Genomic DNA, 7,500 nt, shown 5'->3' on the forward strand with positions numbered 1-7,500 from the left:
CTTGCCGTAGGAAATGTGTAAAGCGGATCTAGGATGCGATGCTGTGCTCGACGGCCACGTCAGGCCCTTTTCGAAAAACACTGTCAGGCCGAATTAGGCCGACACCAATGGCTTCCTCATAGACTCCCATAGATCCTATCGCTCGCCATTTCTATCTGTCCACTCGTTCCAATTTTAGGCCACTTGACCACGAACAGGCCTTTTTCTCAGATTATTTTCCCATGAAACTTTGATCACCTTTTCACAGACAAAACGATCTTTACTTTTTAGGCCCTCTTGCCTGAAGGCAGCCATCTCACTTTCTTGAACACAAAGATGTTTCCCATATTCACTTTTAGTGGCTTTTTGTTTTGTTTTGTTTTGTTTTGTTTTGAGGACGATGAGCCCTGAGCTAACTGCTGCCAATCCTCCTCTTTTTGCCGAGGAAGGCTGGCCCTGAGCTAACCTCCGTGCCCATCTTCCTCTATTTCATATGTGGGACGCCTACCACCACGTGGCTCGCCCAGCGGTGCCACGTCCACCCCCGGGATCCGAACTGGCAAACCCCGGGCCGGCGAAGCGGAACAGGCACACTTAACCAGCGCGCCACCGGGCCGGCCTAGTGGCTTTCATCGCATTTGTTAAGTAGATTTTTTAACCCTCACGAACCTTAATTTTGGTGAAAACTAAGAAGCCAGCAATTAGGAACTGTCCTTCCCATGAGCATTCCGTCGCTTGGCCAATTTCTAAACACTTGGCCACTTTTAGAAACATGGGATTTCATAGGTTTATCTTTTCCTTCGCTTTATTTGATTTCATCTCACTTTAGTTTTTGGGTGAGGAAGATCGGCCCTCACAGAGCTAACGCCTGTTGCCAATCTTCCGTTTCTGTTTTTTTTTCCCCCCTCCCGATTTTTCTCCCCCAATCCCCCCCATGACATAGTTGTCTATCTTAGTTGAGGGCCCTTCCAGTTGTGGCATGTGGGACGCCGCCTCCACACGGCCCGACGAGCGGTGCCGTGTCCGTGCCGTGCCCGGGATCTGAACCGGCAAAACCCTGGGCCGCCGAAGGGGAGCTTGTGAACTTAACCACTCGGCCACGGGGCCGCCCCCGTCCGTGGACTTTTTTATCACCTGATTTCACCTCGCAAAACTTCAAAGCTTCAAGTTATCAGAGAGGTTTGGGAAGTTGTTTTTATTTATTTAATTAATTTATTTTTCGAGGAAGACGAGCCCCGAGCTGACACCTGCTGCCAATTCTCCTCTTTTTGCCCCGGGAGAGTGGTCCCGAGCTAACATCCGTGCCCATCCCCCTCCCCTTGATAGGCGGGACGCTGACCACAGCGTGGCTCGCCAAGCGGCGCCACGTCCGCACCCCGGATCCGAACCTGCGAACCCCTGGCTGACAAAACGGAACGTGCGAACTTAACCGCTGTGCCGCCGGGCTGGCCCTTCGGGAAGTTATTTTCAGGACACGGGCCATAAACTAGAATCACCGCTACAGGTTTATCGGAGCGACATCAGCGTTCGTGGTGGATTGAGTCGTCCCCTCTGTCTCTCCCCTCCAGGGCACAACCAAAGGGACGTCTATCGACCCACCCACCAAGGATTCCCCCCCCTCCCCCCGCACGGCACAGCAGGATGCCTGAGAGATCCACGCAGCCCTACAGCGGCAAGTCACATTCGCACAGTCAAAATTCAATGGCAGAGACAAAACGTTAAGGTCAGTGAGAGGGAAGAGAATAACCGGCCCAGGAGCAACGGTGTGAAGAACACGGAGAAGACGGGTCCTAGACGCCGGGGTCCCCGGAGCAGCGATTTCATCAGAGGCCCGCAAACGTCCACGATCTCCACACCACGTTTATGGCCGACTGCGTGCGTGGGTCCTTTGGAATCGACCAGGCTACCGTCCGGGCCACTTTGGGACATCGTGTCCAGCTGCCCCGAGCGGTGGAGCTGTCGTTCAAGTGTAAGATGGGGCCCGTCCGGGGAGAGAATGGGGACGGGGAAAGGGAGGCCGCGGGAAGTCACAGAGTCTGAGGTGTTCGGGGGAGACTGACTCTTCTGAAGTGGAGGTGGTAGAAGGAGAGCAGCAGGATTTTTGGATTTTTGTTCCCTCTGTTAGGTATCTGGGTCCGGAGGAGAGTGGGGCGGGGGGGGGGGGGCGGGTGGTGGTGGTGGTGGTGGGTGTGAGGCTGAGGCGGGGCTGGTGTTTCCTTTCCGAGTCAGGTGGAAGAGCTCCTCCAGTGGAGGTTTTTAGACAAGGGGTCTGGTCTGGCAGGATGGGAGGTTGCGGGTTGAGCCACAGGGGAATCTGTCGTAGCTCAGACTCGGGCCTTTGAAGAAATAGACAGAGAGAGGAGTTTTGCTCTGTCTGTCACCGCAGCCGGCACCTCAGGAGCAACAACAGGAGGCTTCCCGAATGAGTGAAGGGGCAGGAGCCAGCGTGCCCCGTGCCTCTCTCAGCCCTGCGCCGGCAGGGAAGGAAGCAGGCAGGCAGGCCTCAGGGCTACTCCCGTCCTACTGCCCGGTGGTCCCTGTCCCGGCCCCGCCCCCACTCTCCCCCTGACCCTCACCGCTCCCCAGCCCTCTTCTCAGCCAGAGAGGCGATGGGGGGGGGGCGGTGCGGTCCCAGAACAAGTTTCCTCTCATCCGCCATCATCTTGCCACCCTGACGACTTGGCCTGAGATCCGGCCTAGGCTGTACCCTGAGATCCGGCCTAGGCTGTACCCGTGTGTGGTTTTCCTGTGGACAAGGGGGCCGGTTCACCATTTCGGAAGAAACCCCTAGCCTTCCACTGCCGAGTCGCCAGCCTGGGAGGGGGGAGGGGGGAGGGGGGAGGGGAGGTCAGGCCCATTCATTCCGATGGGCCTGGCGTCAGGGCTTCATTCAAGTGCAGGAAGCTCTCTCCCATGGCCTCGGGCTTTTTTCCATTGAACGGCTTTCTTCAATTCCCCCACCCTTAGGCCGCAGTCCACCAAGGGCCGGGAGGCAGGGAGGGAAGATGTTGGGGCAGGGTGGCTGTCTGAGAAACTCGCCTCATCTGGGGCAGAAAGAGTGCCCCCCTCCTTTCTCTAACCCTACTAGACTGCTTGAGGATCACGGACGGTTTGGCTCATCGATGAGCCCTGCGTTATGGGCCCGGCAAGCAAACTCCTAACGGGCAACCCGCCGCTCTAGGCGTGTGTGGGTTTTTTGATCTTTCACCTTCAAGTTCGCACGACATCGGTCCGTGTCCCCCGCCCCGGCTTCCCATGGGAAATCCTCCGTCTCTTTCCACAGACTCACTGGCGACTTCACACAGTGCCTGCCTCCTCCTCCTTAGGAAGGAAGGAAGGAAGGAAGGAAGGAAGGAAGGAAGGAAGGAAGGAAGGAAGGGAGGGAGGGAGGGGCTGACCCCGTGGCCGAGCGGTTGAGTTTGCACGCTCCGCTTCAGCGGCCCGGGGCTTGGAAGGTTCGGATCCTGGGCTCGGACACGGCACCGCTCATCAAACCACGCTGAGGTGGCGTCCCACACGGCAGAACCAGAGGGACCCTCAAAGAGAATATAGAACTAGGTACTGGGGTGCTCTGGGGAGAAGAAGAAGAAGGAGGAGGAATAAAAAGAAAAGAAAAGATTGGCAATGAGCTCGGGTGCCAGTCTTTAAAAAAAAAAAAAAAAAAGAGGAAGAAAGATGGACAAACAGGAACGAATCCCACTGACGGCACCTCCAAATGGTGGGGGGCAGGGGGGTGGGGGGGGTGGGGAGTGGCATCATCGGGCCAAGGGTGACTCTAAGCGTGATCCCGCGGTTGTGTTATTTGACATTTTATCGAATCGATTTATTATTTTATTTTTGAGGAAGATGAGCCCTGAGCGAACATCTGCCACCAATCCTCCTCTGTCGGCCGAGGAAGACTGGCCCTGAGCTGACATCCGTGCCCATCCCCCTCTACTTTCCAGGTGGGACGCCTGCCACAGCGTGGCTCGCCAAGCGGTGCCGGGTCCTGCGCCCGGGATCCGGACCGGCGAACCCGGGGCCGGCGGAGCAGAACGTGCGAACTTCACCGCCGCGCCACCGGGCCGGCCCCCGGAGTTGTTTTGAAAATCCAGTAAGGGGCTGGCCCCGTGGCCGAGTGGTTAAGTTCGCGCGCTCCGCTGCAGGCAGCCCAGTGTTTCATCGGTTCGTTCGGATCCCGGGCGCGGACACGGCACTGCTCATCAAACCACGCTGAGGCGGCGTCCCACATACCACCGCTAGAAGGACCCACCGCGAAGAACACACAACTACGTACCGGGGGGCTTTGGGGAGAAAAAGGAAAGACAAAAAATAAAATCTTCCAAACTCCAATAAAACTTTGAGTGAAGACGACGAGGAGGATGCGAAACGTATCTCACGCCTCCGAGCCGAGCCGTCCGTTTAGGTTTAGGAAGGGGGACGAGGACCCTTTGTAAGCGACATCCCTTTTTAAGCACCATTCTAAACCACAGAACAGAACTCCCTCTCCTCGACCCGGAGCGAGGAGGTTCCTGGGTGTGTCAGAGAGGGTCACGTCCTCTGCAGCACGAACGAACCGCCAGGGTTCGGCCACGGGAAAGAATTTCTTCCTCTCCAGGGGGACTAAAAGTCACCGACGGCAGCGGGCGTAGGTGCTATCCTTCCCGTCCAGGAAAGGCAGGGAGAACTTCAGCCGTGAAGAGAAGGAGGTCTTCCTCACTCCCCGTTTTGGGAGGGCCCCTTTGGCAGGGGAGTTTTGTCTCCTGATTTCAAGTCAGGAAGAAAAGGGAGAGAGAGAGAGAGAGAGAGTGTGTGTCCTTCTCGTGCCAGGTCGGTCTGAGGGGGACCTCCTCTGGTTTCCTCCCTTCCCAGGGAACGCCGTTCGCTCCTTCTTCTAGAAAAAGCTCCCAAAGCACCACCGCCCAGGATGGTCGACCTACGCCCATCGTCCCTCCTTTCCCAATCATTTCTACCGCGACAGAGGGACAGAGGCCCCTGCCCCATCCCCATCCCCACCCCCACCCCCATCGCCTGCCTCCTTGATGGCCAAAGGAGCTGCCTCTGAGAATGGAACGGGGCTTGGAAACCTTCTAGAGGGGTGACTCTCACCTGCCTGCCTGCTGGGAAAAGCACCACGCTGTCCATCGGACTGCTCTTTTGGGCAAACGTAGGCGTGCCACATAGCGATCGACAGCTATGGCGGGGGGGGGGGGGGCGGGGTGGCGTGGTGGTGCCCAGGATCCACGACACGTGACGGCTGCGGAGCACGACAGCCCTAAGACCTTGAGGGAGACGGGGTGGCGCGTGAATCCTTTCGGAACGAGAACGACAGGAAACGCTGACGGGGACGTGTTCTCCTCTCGAGAACACACCAACGCCTCGCACGGTGTCTGACCCGGGGTGCCTCTGACTTTTGTCATCAGAGACGATCCTCTCGACCGCCCCTCACGCTTTGGGGAAAAGGGGAGAGGGACTCGGTAGCACGGGAAAAGCCATCCATCCGCCCTTCCTTTCCGTCTTCACGGCTCCTTCTCGTGGAAAACGAGGAAGCCGTCCAGAGGAACGGAACACTGACCCGGGCCAAAGCGTGGCCCAGCCTGAGCCTCCAAAACCTTCTGCTAAGTGAGAGGTGCCAGACATCCAAGGCGACCTACGTTGCGATTCCACACAGAGGAGAGAGCTAGAACGGTCCAACCCTAGAGGGCGACAGCAGATGGCGGCGGCGGCGGCGGCGGCGGCAGCGGTGGTGGTGATCGTGGTGGGGCAGATCCGGGAGTGGGGCCGTTTTTTCTTTCGGGGGGAGGGGATGGAAACGGAAACCTTCTGGAAATAGATAGCCATGACGGATGCGCCACCTTGGGGAGAGAGACTCCCGAAGGCCACTGGCTTGTGCCCCGTGGAAAGGATGGATTCGGTGGGATGGGAATTCTACCTCCGTGTAGAGCGTGTGGTAAACCACGAGGTAGGTGGGTGGGTGGCCTCCCTGCCTCGCCTCCACCTAGACGTCCACACACAGAGACCGACGAGGGAGGGAGGGAGGGAGGGAGGGAGGGAGGGAGGGAGGGAGAGAGACAAGACTGACAGAGGCCGAGGCCGAGGCCGAGGCAGTGAGCGAGTAAGTGATCGACCCTGGCCATAGGGATTCCTCAGAGGGCGTCTCTTGGCTCCCCAAACGAAGAATGTGTGTGGAGATCGAGAAAGATCACCGACCTAGGAGAACCAGCAAGACTTCCTCACCCGCCAGAGAGCCGCTGGGCCCCTGCCGTCCCTGCCACCGCCACCCCTACCCCTCGCCTTTGGCAGCGACGCCAACGAAAGGCAGGCAGACGAGTGGGAGAGTCGTGTGGTGGTGTCCCCCAAGGAAGGTGGGTCCATGCCGACGAGCGGTCGTCGGCGTGTGGAAAAGCCAGAGGCGGGCTGACTAGAAGGAGGGCGTCCTGGAGGAAGGGGCCAGGGTGTGAGGGAGAGAGGCCTGTTCCTCTTCCCCTGTCGGTCCCAAGTCAGGGGCCCAAAGGAGGAAAGCTGTCCGTTCCTTTCCGACTCGGACGGTTCGGGCGGAACCGACCGATCCCCGCGGCGGCGCAGTCGGGGCTTTCTGGACCAGAACCCCTCTCTCTGTCGCCTTTCGACCACACGCACGCTTTAGAGGCCAAGGGAAAATGGATCGGGTCTCTCTGTCTCTCTCCCTAGAAAACAAGGGGCCGGGGGCCGAGCCCGTGGACGAACGGTCAAGTAGCGCCCCCCACCCCGGCCCCCGGCTTCGACGGCCCAGGTTTTCACCGGTTCGGATCCTGGGCGCAGCCCCAGACCCAGCATCGCCCTTCAAGCCACGCCGAGGCGGCGTCCCACATAGCAGAAACGCGAAAGACCTACCACTGGAACCTACAACTATGGACGGGACGGGACGGGACGGGGCGGGGCGGGGCGGGGCGGGGCGGGGGTGGGGGGGGCGGCTTTGGGGAGCAGGAAGAAAGAAAAAATAAAAGAAACACAAGGACGGTCATCGCGATAGTTCTTTCCACTTCCATCCATATGTTAACAGGACCCAAGTTTCCCGACCTCCATTTGGATGTATGTTAACTAAATGGAGAAGCTATTCAAAGGACTCCTCTAAAGAAGTCCACGTTCTTCTTTCTAAATGATAATGAAAATCATTGTCACCACCGCTCTTCCGACCCTCCATGTCCAGACGGCCTCCCGCCCCTCCCCATCCCCAACTCCCGCCCCGCCCCGCGCCGACCCCCGACCCCGGCATTCTCCACGCCCACCTTTCCCTCTCCACTCCTACCCCCCCCCGTCCCCCGCCGCCCGGGACACCGCACCCCGCGCCCCCCCCCCCCCCCAATCCAGGCCGGGCCACCTGGTCGACCTCCTCGAACACTATATAAGAGGATGCCGGGCAGCAGGTGGCGCCCGACAAGCGGCCTCCTCACCGGCCGGACGGATCAGCCTCGCGGGGGCGGGCGATGGGGAGGCGTTCGTCCAGGTCAGGTCAGGTCGGGGGAGGGAGGATGGCGCGCCGGCCGGCCTGGTGCGTGGCCT

Source organism: Equus asinus, unplaced genomic scaffold (assembly GCF_041296235.1).
Source record: "Equus asinus isolate D_3611 breed Donkey unplaced genomic scaffold, EquAss-T2T_v2 contig_312, whole genome shotgun sequence".
Lineage (NCBI taxonomy): Eukaryota > Metazoa > Chordata > Mammalia > Perissodactyla > Equidae > Equus > Equus asinus.